The sequence below is a fragment of the Ascaphus truei genome, chromosome 1 (assembly GCF_040206685.1).
Source record: "Ascaphus truei isolate aAscTru1 chromosome 1, aAscTru1.hap1, whole genome shotgun sequence".
NCBI lineage: Eukaryota > Metazoa > Chordata > Amphibia > Anura > Ascaphidae > Ascaphus > Ascaphus truei.
Genome location: NC_134483.1, coordinates 97,106,893 through 97,126,245, shown reverse-complemented (window position 1 = coordinate 97,126,245; position 19,353 = coordinate 97,106,893).

Sequence of the window (19,353 nt, the reverse complement as noted above, 5' to 3'; positions counted from 1 at the left end):
AAGCATGGAAAGAAAGAGGATGTGTGAGGAGGATTTGTATGGGTGTTTTTTAGTGCAGGGGATATAGCTGTGTGGTGTCAGAGGACGCAGGTAAGAAAGGAGTTCATGTGAACTGAGAAGTGGTGAAGAAAGGAGAGATGGAGATATATGAATAGAGTTTGAGACATACTGAGGCTGGTAAAAAGAAGTGCATAATTTGAGAAGAAGTGAAGTCACAGCAAATATAAATAGTAAAGGCAGCATCACAGCAGTAATGATGCAGTCTGGTATTGATGATATCCTCCTTTCCAGCGTAGTTCAAATGCAGGAATCAGGGCCAGTTGGGGTGTCCACTTCTTCCTCACTTCTTTTGTCCTTCCTTTTAAACTTCAGTCGTTCAATAGTCATGCCACTTATAATGGGCCACTTGGAATATGGGCTGCAAGCAGACTTGCTGTTCTGACTGGGTTTATATAGGCCTAAAAGTCACCTGACAGTGTTGTTCTGTCTGCTTAATTAGCACATCTGAGACACATTCAAACAAATGGTTTTCTACACAGGGTGTTCCCTGCCTAGGTGGCAACACTTAATTTGATTAGGGTTAGACAGAAAACAGCATTCAAATATGGATTTTACCTAGCATTGGATCACTTGCATATACTATATAATACACACAGCAGAGGATTTAGAGATGGATTTTACCTAGCATTGGATCACTTGCATATACTATATAATACACACAGCAGAGGATTTAGAGATGGATTTTACCTAGCATTGGATCACTTGCATATACTATATAATACACACAGCAGAGGATTTAGAGATGGATTTTACCTAGCATTGGATCACTTGCATATACTATATAATACACACAGCAGAGGATTTAGAGATGGATTTTACCTAGCATTGGATCACTTGCATATACTATATAATACACACAGCAGAGGCTTCAATGAGGATTTAGAGATGGATTTTACCTAGCATTGGATCACTTGCATATACTATATAATACACACAGCAGAGGCTTCAATGAGGATTTAGAGATGGATTTTACCTAGCATTGGATCACTTGCATATACTATATAATACACACAGCAGAGGCTTCAATGAGGATTTAGAGATGGATTTTACCTAGCATTGGATCACTTGCATATACTATATAATACACACAGCAGAGGATTTAGAGATGGATTTTACCTAGCATTGGATCACTTGCATATACTATATAATACACACAGCAGAGGATTTAGAGATGGATTTTACCTAGCATTGGATCACTTGCATATACTATATAATACACACAGCAGAGGCTTCAATGAGGATTTAGAGATGGATTTTACCTAGCATTGGATCACTTGCATATACTATATAATACACACAGCAGAGGCTTCAATGAGGATTTAGAGATGGATTTTACCTACAGCAGCGGCAGCTTTTATTCGAGTAAAAGCCGCCGGCTGCATGCGTCTGGGAAGCGGGTAGCCGCGGCGCGTGGCGGCGCACTGTGACGTCACAGTAACATGCGCGCCCGGCTTCCCCGTCTTCCCCGGCTTCCGCAGGCTTCCCCGACACCCCTGGAGATCAAATTAAGGTAAGCGGGGGTGCGGGGAAGCAGAGGGGCAGAGCAGAAGCCGGGTTCGGGGTCCGGAAGGGGGGGTAAATTGCACGTGAAGAGGAGGGGGGGTGCGTGGGGGAAACGCGGCGGCGCGCGTTTATTACTGGCGGCAGCTGGGGTAGATCCCGGCTTGCCGGCGGCATTCAGTGCAATAAAAGATGTCGCTACTGTAGCATTGGATCACTTGCATATACTATATAATACACACAGCAGAGGCTTCAATGAGGATTTAGAGATGGATTTTACCTAGCATTGGATCACTTGCATATACTATATAATACACACAGCAGAGGCTTCAATGAGGATTTAGAGATGGATTTTACCTAGCATTGGATCACTTGCATATACTATATAATACACACAGCAGAGGCTTCAATGAGGATTTAGAGATGGATTTTACCTAGCATTGGATCACTTGCATATAATATATAATACACACAGCAGAGGCTTCAATGAGGATTTAGAGATGGATTTTACCTGAGGAGAGAAGAAGGATAAGATCCATTAGGGTAAGAGTTCCTTCCTTTTAAACTTCAGTTGTTCAATAGTCATGCCACTTATAATGGGCCACTTGGATATGGGCTGTGAGAAAAATATAAATAAAGATATACATACATACATACATATATACATACATACATACACACATACATACTGTATGTGTTAGGGGTAGAGAGGGTGGGTTGTAGGGTGCCCATTCATTTCCATTGGGGTTATCTTTGCTCCCATTGAAGGCATAGGTAACCACACTGGCAATCAATGGGTGTATTGGCTAGTGTTGTGTTTGTATGGCATTTTAATGTTTATTGGGGGCAGAGGGGGTGGGTGAAGGGGGTAATTGCCCCAGGGTGGGTGGTTAGGTCTCTCAGGTGGGTAGTGGGAGGGGTTAACCACTAAGGTAATGAGGGGGTTAACCCATCCTGCAACCTTCCTGGTTTGCCTAACCACCCACCCTGGGGCCACTACCCCCTTTACCCATCCCCAATAAACCAAGTACTCTGGATTAGCCACTAAGGTAATGAAGCTGTTTTTATTTTATTTTAATAAAATATTATTGAAGCAGTGGGTCTCCATAGCTTAAATGTATTAATTTCATTCAATTCGCTTTCTGTGTTACAGGCTCCGGTATGGGGTGTGGGACACAGTGAATAGGCTTCCTCACGTGGTACGAGCAGCTATCACAGGCAATTACACTGTTTCATTATTCATTTACTGCAGCACTGATTTTTTACATCTGTGCATCCCAATGCATGTTACTACTTTTGCTTTTATTGTTATGCTATAAAGGTTGTGTTCTCCTTACTTTTTGCACCCTCATTTCTTTTTCTTCTACTTTTGAGGTTAAATTCAAACGTCTTCTTTCATAGATTTGAAAATTATAACAATTATAACACCTAGTCTTTGCACCTTTAATCCAGATATAGAGACCAAATATTTCTATGTAGATTTTAGATTAAAGCTTAAATCCAAAGTACTTTTAGCAAATGAAAGAGGTAACTACATGTTCATAAGGGTATACACAAAATCTCCTTTCTTTTACCAGCCTTCATTTATTTATTTCATCCAGAAAATTGATTATACAGCAGAGACTGCGACTATTCTAACACAAACCAGTGGCAATCGCCAAAAAGACCCAGGTACACCCAGGTACATTCTGGATACATGCCTTAAACTTACCTTAAACTAGACCCAGCATTTCTACATTGATTAATGGCCCATCAGATTAACAGCGGGGGTCCCTGGCAGTCCCATTCAAACTGAATGGGACTGCCAGGGACCCCTGCTGTGTTAATCCTATGGGTCATTAGTCAATGCAGAAATGCCTTAAACTTGCCTTAAACTAGCCATGTTACACCCAGCACATACCCAGAATGTAACCAGGCTAGTTTAAGGCAAGCTTTAGAATAGTCGTGGTCTCGTCTCTATGTAATAACAGAGCGTGTGGATATGTGTGCCGCATTATAACATTATTCAGCTGCAGGGGTTTGAGCGTTACCAAGTGCGGTAAGAAGCAGCGGCCGGTTCAAATATCCATTCCAATATCCTGCATCACCTGTAACACAGTGGTAACAGATGTTAAGCTACATGTTACAATGTACTTATGTGTAAAAGGTTATTTTAATATTCTAGTACATGAAAAACAGGTTAAGAAGAACATTTGTCAAGAATATCAAATATCTCATTTGTCGTACATGCTAGCTTCATTAAAGGTGCATTAATCAGTGGCTTATACATACTGTAATGATTGAACCAGCTGTGCTGAATTACATATATCTATACTACAGGCATGGATAATTTCTGTCAACATTAAATGTGACCTCGTATATAGCTCTGCTGAATATGCTGTCTGACATTAGAGCTGCATTGTGGTAAAAAGGGTTGTTTATATTTGACTGAGCGGTGTCTGACACGCTCCCCTCGTCCTTATCTTCCAGCAGAGAGACAGGAACAGAGTTGGCAGCAGAGTGTGTGGCAGCTCTGTGAGAGTGAAAAGGCATAATACCAAAGACAAAAAACAGAATATATATACCCCCGGAATTCAATAATAAAGTGATAAACATCAAGCAGCTGAACAAATAGCAATCAACACATATAACTCCAATTGACAGTCTTATCTTTAGGCTTCCGATTAGCTATAACAGAATCCCTCGGTTTCTTCTTGAAATCCCCACTGTTGCTGCAAATCCATGTTGATTCCGGATGATCCCGGAAGTGCATCACGTGCATGCACACTCGTGCGTTTATGTAATCATTTCAGCGTTCCAGCATCAACGCTCCTCACGTGGTTGGTCTTTCGGCCGAAATCTTGCGAGGTTACGGCACTCCTTCACATCCTCGTCATTTCTTCATTTGCACGCCAATCCTCCCAATTCCGCCCACCGCAGGGGCTGTCATCCTCATGAATCCGTCGTCATCTTCTTCTTTAATGAGTGGGTATTATATCAGAAAACGTCCACTTCTTTCATTTGAAAGAAACAAAAAGCACAATCTCGTACAGCCTTGATGGAAAAAGACATAAAGATGTCAGGAACATGTTGTTTCATGCTATTGATTTCTCCCATGTGCAGTAAAATCTTTAAAATTGAACTTTTTGCAAAACCTGTGGAGCGCTGGATCCTTCTTTTCATAGTTCAAGCTTGGATGATTGCGATAGGTATCCCTTTTGAACCAGCAGCACCGATAATACTGTTTTGTATATATGGCTCATGGTGTGCAGCATATCACTGTTTATTTGAGCTCTGTGAGAGAGCATGTGCAGCAGGTGAAACAAGCATACAGATTTTGCCTATTACAGACAAGGAGCAGAAAGAAGTAGATGACGACTCATGCTCTTTAATTTCTAGCTCCTCCAGGGCCAGCCTCTTAACCCCATCCAACCAATGAACTGCCACTTAACCCCTTCACCATTATGGTCCCTACCTTAGTATTACATTGAAACCCCTTATTTCTTCTCTCTGTGTTTCTCTTTGTCTTGTTCTTGATAAACTCCCAATATCTGTACCACAAGCAATATAAACATCCTCCTCCCCCTAATCAATAATAAAAAAAAAGCATGCATAACAACCACCCATAACAAATTGTACCATAATCTCTCCTAATTATCTCCTGCTCACGTAGGCTCTCCAAGGTGATTCTATGCTGGTAAAACCGTGGCCGGTTCACTCTCAGCACCACCCTGTGAAGCATCTCCACCCTCCCTCTTCACATTCTTCTCAGAATTGCCATAAGTCTGCTCCGCCTCATGTCATGTCATATCTCAAACCATCATTTTATAAATCCAGCTAAATCAAATACATCCATGTTCGTAATGAGGAAGTGTTTACTTGGGGTGCTTTAAGTAGCCCTATAATTAAGCCACATGACTTTAAATGAGCCAAGCTTGGGTTTAAATAAATCCAGCTAAATCAAATACATCCATGTTCGCAATGAAGAAGTGTTTACTTGGGGTGCTTTAAGTAGCCCTATAATTAAGCCACATGACTTTAAATTAGCCAAGCTTGGGTTTAACTAAACAACCCAAGCAATATCCTATACTGTATGTGTTTGTTTATTCTTGTGTGCAGCAACAGTCCATGTTTACTTGTTGGTACGCCATTGCGCATGTGTTGAGCCAATCTTGCCACACTTTAGGTGATGTTAAAAAAAATAGTATTACGAGAATAGCTGTTGTTGGAAAAAAACACGTTATCTACGATTCCTGGACAAAAATTAAATGCAACACTAAATGTAACATTAAATGTAACATTCATACAGTGCAGTATGCAGTATGCTGTAACTAGTTCTACTTTCCTGCCTAACACAGTTATACAGTGCTGTGTGGAGACAAAGCCACAGTAAGATACTCTACTGTATATTTACTGTTCTGTCTAAATACTGTACTGTATACAGCACTGTCTAACACTCTTGTACATGGTAATTGCAACATTTAGATGCATTACAATTAGTATTCTGTCTCATGAAATGAACAATTACTTAAACTGGAAGACAGGGTCTTACCTTGAAATATAATTATGGGTCCTGGTCCAAGTCTCGAGATTGCACCCCACACATGAACCTTGAGTGGATACTTGGGCTGAGGTTTCAGGGCTGGACATTTTTTTCCCGGAAAGCCATAGTGGCAAATCTTTCAAGGGTGGCTGATGTCTCATCCGAAAATATAACATCATCAAACGTTTCTCCACTATTGATCCATGCACATGCTTGATCGACTTATTATCTTGTTGGTCTCCTTTATCATGGAAAACATTCTGCAATTACAAGAAATAACAAGGTATAGTATATTGAAGTACAGTTTATTGTTAATACTTATAAACGTCATAGTTGCTAGAATGAGCAGGATTGAAAATGCCACTCAATGCACATCTTGCCACATGTATGTGCACTTGGAGCAGCTGTTCCAAGGAGCATACCGCTGTGAGAGGTGTGAGCGGGTGGTTTATTTAGAGTCAGAGATTGCTGATCTGAAGTGGCAACTTGCAATATTGAGGGACATTGGCAATCTTCAAAGTTGTTCAGAGCTCACTGATCAGGCCGTTGCTACGACTAGGGCTGCAGATGGTGGTTCTGCTAGTGAGGAGCAGGTAGGTAGCTTGGTTGCTATTAGTGAGGAGCAGGTAGGTAGCTGGGTAACAGTTAGAAGGGAAAGCAGGGGCAATAGGGAGAGGCAGGTCATTTCTGAACTGACCCATCCCAGTAGATTTACCATATTCAGTGAAGATTGTATTGTATTGTACACTGGCGACACACTTTATTCGAGCTCGGCTAGTCCCACGAATTCGGGTATACCCGGGTGTATTGAGGTTTGTGACTGTTTTCTGCCCGAGTGCATTGAGTTATTTTCCAAGCAGGGATTGAAGCATTTTATTCCCGCTGGCTGCAATACTGCACAGTATATATATATAAACTGCATTACAATTCATGAATTTATGCCATCTGGTAGACACGCGAAGCATTGCAGCCTATTAAATCCTAATCATTATCATTTAACAGATCAGCCGCCCATCAGCCAGGCATGAACCCAGGCTGGGAAGGCAAACGCAACGGGGCTTGTCAGAGGTGAGGAGCGGCGCATTCCAGGTATCTGCCAGGTACATACCGGGTATTTGCTCGAATAAAGTGTGTCGGTGCAGTATGTCTTTATTTATAAAGCGCCATTAATGTACATACAGGTGCGCTGACGAGTATTCTAAAACTTGCCTTAAACTTGCCTTGGAAAATCTGGGTCTATCACCAACAAGACCCAGGTATATGCTGGATACATGCTGCAATATTTCAGTGACATTTCTGCAGAGACTAATGGCCCATTGGATGAACACAGCAGGGGTCCCTTGCAGTCCCATTCAGTTTGAATGGGTTTGCCAGGGAACCCCGCTGTTAATCCGATGGGCCATTAGTTTGTCTGCAGAAATGTCACTGAAATGTTGCAGCATGTACCAAGCATATACCCAGAATGTACCCAGCATGTACCTGGGTCTTGTTGGTCATTGCCCCAGATTTGTTTTAGAATACTCATCGGCACTACAGTAACGCTTCACAGTAGTAATACACATGGTAATCATATAAATAGCAAATAATATACATAACAGGTCATGAGAATAAGTGCTTCAGACATAGAAGTAACATTAACGAATAGGAATCCCTGCTCCAAGGAGCTTACAATCTAATTGGTAAGTAGGGAGAACGTACAGAGACAGTAGGAGGGAATTCTGGTAAGTGCGTCTGCCGGGGGCCAAGCTTTATGTATCATGTGTCCAGTATTATCCACAGTAGTATTCATATGCCACTTTAAGCAAGTGGGTTTTAAAGGTGGATAGAGAGGGTGCTAGTCGGTATTGAGGGAAAGGGCATTCCAGAGGTGCGGGGCAGTCAGTGAGAAAGGTTTAAAGCAGGAGAGTGCTTTAGATACAAAGGGGGTAGAAAGAAGACATCCTTGCGTATACTGATCTGTGTGGTTGATTTGAAGTGCTGGTTGTTATAAAGTGTGCAGTTAGAACCAGAAGCAGTTTGAACAAGGAAGCGGTTAAACAAGGTATAGTATATTGAAGTACAGTTTACTGTTAGTACTAATAAACATTACAGTTGCTAGAATGAGCAGGATTGAAAATGCCTCTCAATGCACATCTTGCCACATGTTTGTGCACTTTGAGCAGCTGTTCCAAGGAGCATACCGCTGTGGGAATTGTGAGCGGGTGGTCTTTTTAGAGTCAGAGATTGCTGATCTGATGAGGCAACTTGCAATATTGAAGGACATTGGCAATCTTGAAAGGGGATTAGAACTCACTGAGCAGGCCCTTGCTTCGAGTAGTGGTGCAGATGGTGGCACTCTTAGTGAGGAGCAGGTAGGTAGCTTGGTTGCTGTTAGTGAGGTGTAGGTAGGTAGCTGGGTAAAAGTTAGAAGGGGAAGCAGGGGCAATAGGGAGAGGCAGGTCGTTTCTGAGTCGACACATCCCAATAGATTTGCCATGTTGAGTAAAGATATTGGGAGTGTCGGGGCAGAAATGGCAAGGCTGGGGGAGACTAATTCCTCTAGCAGCCAGGGGAATAGTTCCTCCAGCACAGTGGGGACTCAGGATGCTCAGATACAAAGAAAGATTGTGGTGGTAGGGGACTCCATTATTAGGAAGGTAGATAGGGCAATCTGTTGCCATGATCACATGAACCGAAAAGTTTGTTGTCTCCCTGGTGCTCGGGTTCGGCACATTGCGGATCGGGTAGAGAGATTGTTGGGGCGGGGGGGCTGGGTTTGACCCGGTGGTCTTGGTACATGTTGGCACCAATGACAAAGTTAGAGAAAGATGGAGGGTCCTAAAAAAATATTTCAGGGATTTAGGCCAAAAGCTTAAGGCAAGGACCTCCAAGGTAGTATTTTCTGAAATACTACCAGTGCCAAGCGCTACCACAGGGAGACAGTCAGAGATTAGAGGTTAATGCATTGCTAAGAAATTGGTGCAGGAAGGAGGGTTTTGGATTTTTAGAGCACTGGGACTACTTTTCTGAGAGATGCCATCTATATTCTAGGGACGGATTGCAACTCAATGAAGAGGGATCTTCTGTGCTAGGGGGGAGAATGTTAAAAAGGTTGGAGGAGATTTTAAACTAGGATGGAGGGGGGAGGGGAATGAAACAGATAAACTAAATAGTATTTGAGAAAGTGACGTCCCCACATCACGAAACGCGTTAGGGGGGAGGCGTTTAGAGGTACCGTCGATAGAGGAAGTCCCCAGTCACGCGGACGACGCACAGGTTGTGACGTCAGCAGGACCAGCGCCGGAGTCTACTACGAACAGCGAGGGGAGCTCCGAGTATTGATTTTACTGCAGAGAGGAGATATTATCGCCCTGTCTGAGTTGCGGCAATGAAAGGAGACTTCAGAACATCCTAGCATTGATTGTATATCACATCTGCATGTGAGTTTCCATTTGGCTGTTTTAATTGTTTTTATAATAAATTGTTTATACCATCTACACTATCCTTGGTGTATTCTCTCCTCTTTCATGCTATCTACCATCCGATTCGGGAGTGGCAAAAGAAAAAGAAGATTGAGGAATTTCACGTGGGATTCTTGACTGCAGCAGGGAAGAAGAGGTTAAAGCACAGATCCTCTCAAATGAAAGCAACAAGAGAAATCTTGTAAGTAGGTGCACTGTGTTCACATTGCCTCTATTACATCATTCCAGACATACTGCGCAATTTGTGTGTTTTTGTTTAACCCATTATAGGGGGGGACATTCAAAATCAACAGCAATCCGGTTTATTCGTTTGGAGTATTAATTTGGACTATTCAAGAACCGCACCATATGGACACATTGTTTATTAAGCGCCAGGTATCCTTCTTATTCCTATATAAGAAGAGGAAGGCGTTTAGATTATTTAAGTTAGAAGGGACGGTGACATCGTATTAGAATTATAAGGAATGTAACAAAAATGGCAAAATGGCAAAATGGCAATCCAATTAGCAAAAAGGGATAATGAAAAAGGGATTGCAATAGAAAGTAAGGTCAACCCTAAGAAGTTCTTTAAGTATCTTAATAACAAAAAAATGAGAAAATAAAATATAGGACCCTTTCAGTGTGAGATGGGTAGGCAGATTATTGGAGATAAGGAAAAAGCAGAGGTATTAAACAAATTATTTGCCTCTGTGTTTACCAGGGAAGATTCAATTTCAATAGTAGTGCCACAGGAGCAAACCACAGCCTCCATATTAATGAACAATTGGTTAACTGAGGAAGAAGTTCATAAGTGGCTTGAAAAAATTTAAGTAAACAAGGCACCTGGCCCTGATGGCATACATCCAAGAGTTCTCAATGAGTTAAGCTCAGTAATAGTCAAACCATTATATTTAATAGGATAGATCATGCCAAACTAACCTTATTTGTTTCTTTGAGGAGGTAAGTAGGAATTTAGACCAGGGTAATGCAGTTGATGTGGTCTACTTAGATTTTGCAAAGGCTTTTGATACGGTTCCACACAAGTGGTTGGTGTACAAAATAAAGAAAATTGGAAAAGCAGGTTGGGCTAAAGTCATGAGTGGAGTACCTCAGGGATCGGTACAGGGACCCCTGCTTTTTAACTTGTTTATTAATGACCTTGAGGTTGGCATTGAGAGCAAAGTCACCATCTTTGCTGATGATACTAAATTGTGTAAGGTAGTAGAATCAGAGCAGGATGTAATTTCTCTCCAGAAGGACTTGGGAGACTGGATACTTGGACAGGTAAATGGCAGATGAGGTTTAATACCGATACATGTAAGGTTATGCATTTGGAATGCAAGAATAAACTGGCGACTTACAAATTAAATGGGGTTATATTGGAGGAATCCTTGATGGAGAAGGATTTAGGTGTGATTGTAGACAACAGGCTTTGCAATAGTGCCTGTTCCCTACTGTTATATTTATATTAACAGTGCCCAAAGTCATGCAGTAGCTGCAAAGGCAGGCAAGATTTTATCTTGCATTAAACGGGCAATGGATGGAAGGGAAGTAAACCTAATTATGCCCCTATACAAAGCATTAGTAAAACCACACCTTGAATATGGAGTACAATTTTGGGCACCACTCCTTAGAAAAGACATTAAGGAACTAGAGAGAGTGCAGAGAAGAGCCACCAAATTAACAAAGGGGATGAACAATCTAATTTATGAGGAGAGGCTAGCCAAATTAGATTTAGTAACATTAGAAAAGAGGCGCATAAGAGGGGATATGATAACATATAAAAATATATTCGGGGACAGTACAAGGAGCTTTCAAATGAACTAGTCATCCCACGGGCAGTACAAAGGACTCGGGGCATCCCTTAAGGTTGGAGGAAAGGAGATTTCACCAGCAACAAAAGAAAGGGTTCTTTACAGTATACTGTAGGTTGAACTTGATGGATGTACGTCTTTTTCCAACCTCATCTACTATGTAACTATGTAACTATGTAGTACTAGAATACAAATGCTAGGAGCTGCAGTAGGTACTGTAGCCAGAGACATTACGCTTTTAAGAACCACTCTATTTTAGTACAGTGAAAAACTTTACCTGACATGCCCATAGGTCCAGCACAAATTGCGTCCCATTTGCCTGATGCTGCTCTCACACTGTAAGATCATGACTCTTCTGCAGAACATCCTGAACCTCTGCAGCAGACTGCTCATCATTTGTATGGCTTATCATCCACCAGTCACATAGCTTCTCTACAGTATACAGTAAGCAACATGATAACAATTAAAAGCATGCAGGTGCATAGGCACTGTGTGACTGCGTGAAGAAAATATTAGAAGCATACGTAAGTGTATACAGTAAAGTACTTATTGGTTCTGACCCGGCGTGTGCTTTAAATAATTTCAGTCTTCCCACGGTCATGATACATGACACAGTGCTGTGTCACCTGGATACCTGCTTCCGCTACCCACCTTTGGATGTGCATTTTTCTGTATCTATTCTTGTACATGCGCCTTATCGACATGCTACAATCCCTGGAAATTAGGTTTTTGGGAATTGCTGTTTAAGAAAAGGATTAAACCACAAATGAATGTATATTCAATATTTATTGAATGTGTAGTGAATCTACAGTACATAAATGTACCTGGATTTACAATGTAAAGTGACAAATAAAGAATACGCATACTTTTGACACCTTTGCAAAGTAGTCCTGCCCCATGCTGAATAACGCCAGCGATACTGTACATAAAAGCTCACACAAATTACATAGCCTCACACACTGATATTTATCAGTACTTGTGCTTTCAGAGACTTTATCTTGTACAATGGAGAGATCCTGATTTGACGGATGTCAGAACCACATTGCTGTTCGTCCCTGAGAAAGCAAAAGGTGGCAGCTGTACCTGAGACCACCAAACGAAAGGCTAAGGTGGTGAAAGAAAGAGCACCTAAAGCTCCCAAAGCGAAAAATCCTGGACAGACGTGGAGAAAGAAGAACATGGCTAAAGTTATTTCCTCTAAAATTTCATGCAAGGGCACCTCCAGCACTGGCCAACCAGATCCCCCCTGATCATCTTGCCCGGTACTCATCACAACCCGATTGGATAACCCCAGCTCCCCTCGCCCTGCACCCATCATGGCAAGACTGGAACCCCCAAGCTCACCTCAGACCCTTACCTACAAGTCCGAGCCCACCTCACACCTCATCAGCTCAGTCGTATGAACGTTGGAACTGCTTGGTGGTTGTGGGACACCTGTCCCAATGCAGGGACAGAGTTGAGACAAAGGTAAACCTGATTTGGGAGATAATGGAGAGGGATATGGCAGGTCTCTATTACATACCATGCCCGCTGTAGATAGAGGGAGATCTGGAGGCACCCTCACCACCCCCAGAGGCACTGTTCCCAACACTGGAGGCATCCTGCACACCCTTTCTAATGTCAGAATCACCCTGCCCACTCCCGTGTCTTCTCGTTATACACTTGTTTTGGAAAATATTTCAGATGAGGAGGAAAAATCGGCAATGAGAACCCGGGACAGAGTACTGCAGTACAGCATATAGTCGTGCCTGCTCACCGAAGCACACCTGCAGCACCACACAGGCTCCGACAACCGGTGAGGCAGTCAAGTCCAGTACGCGACATCCTGATTTGCCTTATTCCAACGGACTATGTGACCAGATATGTTAATAAATGCGGAGGACAGAACAAAAAAACGAATATCAGCTCCAAAAGCAAAAAGGTAAGTGAAATTAAATAACAGTCTTTAAAATTGATAATAGTACATATAAGTATAGATGCAGGGAGAGGGGAGAAAGACCAAGGGGTTAATCAAGGTATAAGAAGCGTGGTACTTACAGAGAGGTTGGATTCCCACCAGGCGGTGTGACCCCCTGAGAAGCTTCACCTTACCCCCGTCTCCTTCCAAATGAAGTGGTGTAGAGCCGCACGCTCACAAGGTGTCACCACTAATCCATTCCTCCCGCAACAATGGTGAAACCGGTGGTGTACTCCGATCCAGGCAGCAACAGAAACAAAAAATGATCGAGTGGACTACCGCTTGCTATGAAAAGAAGTTGGGGAACTCACCAGAATTGAAGGTTAAAAAAGTCTTTAATGAAAAACTACATAAAATGACAAAACTCCTCCTCCCACATGTTTCACGCCCACTATGGCGCTTTGTCAAGGACTCCTTGAAAAAGCGCCATAGTGGGTGTGAAACATGTGGGAAGAGGAGTTTTGTCATTTTATGTAGTTTTTCATTAAAGACTTTTTTAACCTTCATATCTGGTGAGTTCCCCAACTTCTTTTCATAGCAAGCGGTAGTCCACTCGATCATTTTTTGTTTTAAATGCAGAGGACAGCCTAGTCGATTAGCCCTGCTACTTCTCAAGCACCATGTCAGTTTTGAGCTGTATACTGAGTTGTGCAAACATGTGCCTTTTGAAGGCTCGAGGGGGAAGAAGGCGCTTCCGCGCAATTTGAGGAAAACACGGATGGCTGAACTGAAGAAGCATTTGAAAATAACCCCTATTACTTTCAAAGCCATCAAACACACCATCAATGCCCTATTGCGGCATCATAGCGCTCATGGCTTGAGTTCTCAGGGCTCGGACAAGGAATATCTGTATGAAAAAAATAAAGATGTGCCAGAAATGTTTTAATCTAATAAAAATATTTTGAACAACATGTTTTAAACTGAGCACTATTGTATTCATTGTCTAATTCTGTTTATTTATGTTTTGCAGGTTTAGCATCGGACAAAGCGGTCACCATGTTCGTGCAGGAAGCTCATCCATCAATGCTATCAGGTAATGTACTGTTCTTCAATTCATGCATGCACTGTATTTTTGTTCTCTAAAGAAGCAATAATATTTTACAGTAGCTGGCTGTTCAAGAAGATTTTACTGTAGTCTTATTCGACTTTATTACTGTACAGTATGTGAAATATGTAACAGTTCATAATTTACAGTAGTCATTGTTTAATTCTTCTGTTCATTCATGTTTTGCAGATTTAGCATCGGGACGAAGCCAATACCGTGTTTGTGCAAGAAAATCCATTCCAGGATTCTTCAACTTTAGTGTTTTGGATGCTGCTTTGTTCTCTTTCCCCCCTCTAGCCTTTTTGTTTCTGAATGTCTCAGGTAGAGCTGGCGTCCTTCGCTTTCTTAGGATTTTTGCTGGAACCACATTCAGAATGCAGATGTGCGTATCACACATCACCTGCACATTCAGGGAGTTATATTGTCTGCGGTTGCAAATTATCTCCTCTCTTTCACGTGGTGGTGCTAGTGCATGGGTACAATCTATTACACCCATCACTTTTGGTAACCCTGCTATGTTGTAAAACACTAACTTTGGGTCATGCCAATTTGTCCTCTGACTAGGAATAGATATGTATCTCCAAGCTCTCCTTTTTATGGCTTGAAGTATTTGGCGTAAGCAGCACGAGAATGTAGTTTGCACTAATCCCCCTAAAACAGCCAAAAATGACTGAAAAGACCCAGAAGCAATAAAATGTAATGAGGTGAGTACCTTGACTAAATCAGGCATGGCATGAGTCTTGACAGTCAGGGAATCTAAGTCTTTGCTCAGCTTTTCATAAAGAGCCAGGATTGCTATACAGCTCAAACGGTATCTCTGTAACACCTCAGTTATCCGTGACAGTGTCCTCCTATCCATTAACACCCTGCCCCATAGCTGTCTATTTCTGCAAACTCCTGCACCCTCCTCAACTTCTCTCTCTCTTTCTCTCTCTCCCTCATGTCACTCCCCCTCTCCCTTATCTGATCCTACCACACCAGCATCTGCTCAAACATCTCCATTTTACAAAAGTTAGCATTAGATAGAGTAAGACCTATTTGTGTGTGTGTGTATACTGTATACTGTATGTATATATATATATATATATATATATATATATATATAGCAACTGTAAATATTACTGTATGTTCATTTGCATGTCTTATATTATAAAGTAATAAGTATAAAGTTTAAATACTTCAATAATAATAATATTTACGTGGTTATTTAGTTAAACCCTTTGGCCAAAGCGTCATAAGCCTGCATACCACATCAAGGTAAACCAAAATGAATGCAGGTCCTACACCACCCTTCCCTTTACCTCTGTATGAGGGGAAACAACTACAGTGAGTCCTGTCCATTCAGCAAAATGGTAGAACCTCCCAAGTTAAAAAGGTGGGGAAGGGTGAGCTCTGGGAGGAGGGGCCACTTACCTCAAAGCAACTGTTATCAGTCAGGAACTAAATTAACACGAATACATATATGTGTATGTATTGTGACAGAAACCAGGGGATGGTAATAAATTCCATATATAGGGCTCCCAGGATACTGAACAGTTTCTATCCTGTTTGGCCTGGGAGTGCAGCCTTATAATACTGTACATGCACTCCATCCCACAGTTTGGCAAGCGCTGGAACTGAGGGATGAGAGATCCAGACCAGAGTTTGTCTGCTGCCTGATTTCTGTCACCTGTCATGCTAATTAGAAATCAGGTATGTAAGACTGATTTCCTGTTTGCTCTCCCCCTCTCCCCAAGAGCCTGGAGGCTGGAAGGCTGCTGAACTACAGAGGGGAGAAGCCTCTTTCCCAAACAGGTTCAATCTTTCTGTTCATTTGTCTAAGTCTGCAAAAGTACCTTGTTTTGTTGTTGGAAGTGGAAAAGCCACTTCCACCCTGAGTTAGGGAAAAATCTAAGTTAAGTTATCGCTCAGGTGAGCAGCTTTTGTTTTGATGTGTTTCTGTTATATGCACTGTGGCAGTCTCAGTGCCTGGGACTGAATAAACCAGGCATAGCCTGTTTAAAGGAACAGTACGTGACGCCTCATCATTTAACCTACCCTAGAAGACCGTGTTCTAACAGTCCCGGACAAACGGCGGAGCCCCGGAGTAAGCTGTTTGTCACAGTATATATATATATATAGATATAGGAAGAACCCCTATAGTGAGAGCACTCAGCGGCTAATGATACTGATGTAAACTTAGGACCTGATGGAGATATTGGGTATGTAATGTTGATTGGGTTAAAAAAACACTTTTAATTGGAGAAATCCTCAAATAAAATAAATGTCCTCAGTGTGAGGTAATCCTAAACGATTAGCGAATTAATTAAAATGGAGGTAGAGGTATCGAGTCCTAATGGATAATAGTAACTCTCTATACAACTTCAAACAACCATGGTAAGTATATAAAATAATCAATGATCGGGTATGCTGGTATCCCCAAAGTATATGGGATAAATGTGTGGCATAAGCACATGCAGCGACAGGATGTATAGGCGACTCAAAAGGTATATACAGTGTCTAGCTCAAACAATATACACTCGCTGTACACCCTGTTCTCTCTGTATCCAGAGCTGCGAGTCCAACAGATTGGCAGGTAATATTTATCTGCCATTAGGACTCGATACCCCTACCTCCATTTTAATTAATTCGCTAATCGTTTAGGATTACCTCACACTGAGGACATTTATTTTATTTGAGGATTTCTCAAATTAAAAGTGTTTTTTAACCCAATCAACATTACATACCCAATATCTCCATCAGGTCCTACTGTAAGTTTACATCAGTATCATTAGCCGCTGAGTGCTCTCACTATAGGGGTTCTTCCTCTCCTTGTTGTTGATCAATATTTCCCCTGATTGTAGCACCTGTGTCCGTGGCAGCAGCGAGGGAGAGTACGACAGAGAGAGAAGGAGAGTGTGACAAGAGAGAGAAAGAGAGAGGGATAGTGCGACAGAGAGAGAGAGAGAGAGGGAGAGTGCGACAGAGAGAGAGAGGTACAGTGCGACAGAGAGAGAGAGGGAGAGTGCGACAGAGAGAGAGAGGGAGAGTGAGAGAGAGAGAGAGAGAGAGAGGGAGAGTGTGAGAGAGAGAGAGAGAGGGAAAGTGCAACAGAGCGAGGGAGAGTGCGACAGAGAGAGAAAGAGGGAGAGTGCGAGAGAGAGAGAGAGGGAGAGAGGGAGAGTGCAACAGAGAGAGAGGGAGAGTGCGACAGAGAGAGAGGGAGAGTGCGACAGAGAGAGAGAGAGGGGGAGAGAGAGGGAGAGTGCGACAGAGAGAGAGAGGGGAGTGTGAGAGAGAGAGAGAGAGAGAGAGGGAAAGTGCGACAGAGAGAGGGAGAGGGAGAGTGCGACAGAGAGAGAGAAAGGGAGAGAGAGAGAGGGAGAGTGCGACAGCGAGAGAGGGAGAGTGCAACAGAGAGAGAGGGAGAGTGCGACAGAGAGAGAGAGGGAGAGTGCAACAGAGAGAGGGAGAGTGCGACATTGAGAGAGAGGGAGAGTGTGACAGAGAGAGAGGGAAAGTGCGACAGAGAGGGAGAGTGTGACAGAGAGAGAGAGAGGGAGAGTGCGACAGATAGAGAGAGAGAGAGAGAGAGAGAGAGGGAGAGAGAGAGAGAGAGAGAGAGAGAGAGAGAGAGAGAGAGAGAGAGAGAGAGAGAGAGAGAGAGAGAGAGAGAGAGAGAGAGAGAGAGAGAGAGAGAGAGGGCGACAGAGAGAAGGGGTGAGAGAGGGGGCGACAGGGTGAGGGGGCGACACAGGGAGAGGGTTACGGAGAGGGTGACACAGGGAGAGGGTAACAGGGAGAGGGTGACACAGGGAGAGGGTAACAGGGAGAGGGTGACACAGGGAGAGGGTGACAGGGAGAGAGAGGGAGAGTGCGACAGAGAGAGAGGGAGAGTGCAACAGAGAGAGAGGGAGAGTGCAACAGAGAGAGGGAGAGTGCGACAGAGAGAGAGGGGGAGAGCGTGAGAGAGAGAGGGAAAGTGCGACAGAGAGAGGGAGAGTGCGACAGAGAGAGAGAGAGGGAGAGTGCGACAGAGAGAGAGAGAGGGAGAGGGTGTGTGCGACAGCGAGAGAGGGAGTGCAACAGAGAGAGAGGGAGAGTGCGACAGAGAGAGGGAGAGTGCGACAGAGAGAGAGAGAGGGAGAGTGTGACAGAGAGAGAGAGAGAGGGAAAGTGCGACAGAGAGAGGGAGAGTGCGACAGAGAGAGAGAGAGGAAGAGTGCAACAGAGGGAGTGAGAGAGAGAGGGAGAGGGCGACAGGGAGAGGGGTGACAGGATGAGGGGGTGACACAGGGAGAGGGTTACAGAGAGGGCGACACAGGGAGAGGGTAACAGCCAGAGGGTGGACAGGGAGAGGGTAACAGGGAGAGGGTGGACAGGGAGAGGGTAACAGGGAGAGGGTGGACAGGGAGAGGGTGACACAGGGAGAGGGTGACACAGGGAGAGGGTGACAGGGAGAGGGTGACAGGGAGAGAGGGTGATACACTCACAGTAACACAGACACTCACAGACACACACAAACACTCACAGACACACAAACACTCACAGACACACAAACACACACTCACTCACTCACAGACACACACACTTACTCACAGACACACTCACTCACAGACACACTCACTCACAGACACACTCACTCACAGACACACTCACTCACACACACTCATAGACACACACAAACACTCACAGACACACACAAACACAGACACACACTAACACTCACAGACACACACACTCACAGACATACACACTCATAGACAGACACACTCAGTCACTCACACACACTCTCAGACACACACACACTCACAGACACACACTCACAGACACTTACAGACACACACTCTCACAGATACACACACACTCACAGACACACACTCACAGACACACACTCTCACAGACACACACTCTCACAGACACACACTCAGACACACTCACTGGGTGGGTGACTGGGTGGGTATTCATTGGAAGGGATGGGGCCCACCTTTTCCTCCAGGGCCTGCTTGTCCTCCACATGCTAGCTGTGGGCTGGG